Source organism: Myxocyprinus asiaticus, chromosome 15, assembly GCF_019703515.2.
Source record: "Myxocyprinus asiaticus isolate MX2 ecotype Aquarium Trade chromosome 15, UBuf_Myxa_2, whole genome shotgun sequence".
NCBI lineage: Eukaryota > Metazoa > Chordata > Actinopteri > Cypriniformes > Catostomidae > Myxocyprinus > Myxocyprinus asiaticus.
The window spans coordinates 14111682-14112105 of NC_059358.1; positions in this window are offsets into that span (position 1 = coordinate 14111682).

Sequence of the window (424 nt, forward strand, 5' to 3'; positions counted from 1 at the left end):
TGAAATCTGTGGAGTGGTTAAAAAATTAGTTTTAATGACTTCAACCTAAGTGTATGTAAACTTCTGACTTCAACTGTACCTAACAAGTACCAAGTAAAAAGTGATTTAATACTACCAAATAAAACAGCAGTAGTACTAATGGTTGTGATAATTCATATAATAAATATTTTACAACAATACTAATATAAATGCAATAACAATCATTTACATTTACATTTACATGTAAAAATTGCATGCGCATTGGTTGTTTGTCTCGAAACCTAGGGAGCTGCCTACCTAGACATCATTGTGGGTATTGTCTAGGCGGCTCAAATGCTATCTACTGTACGTATCTAGGTAGGCAGCTCAGTAAGTTGTGAGATCCAGCCTGAGTGTATATGTTGGAATCAGGCAGTTGATGCGGACAGCCCTCAGCGTGTCATCG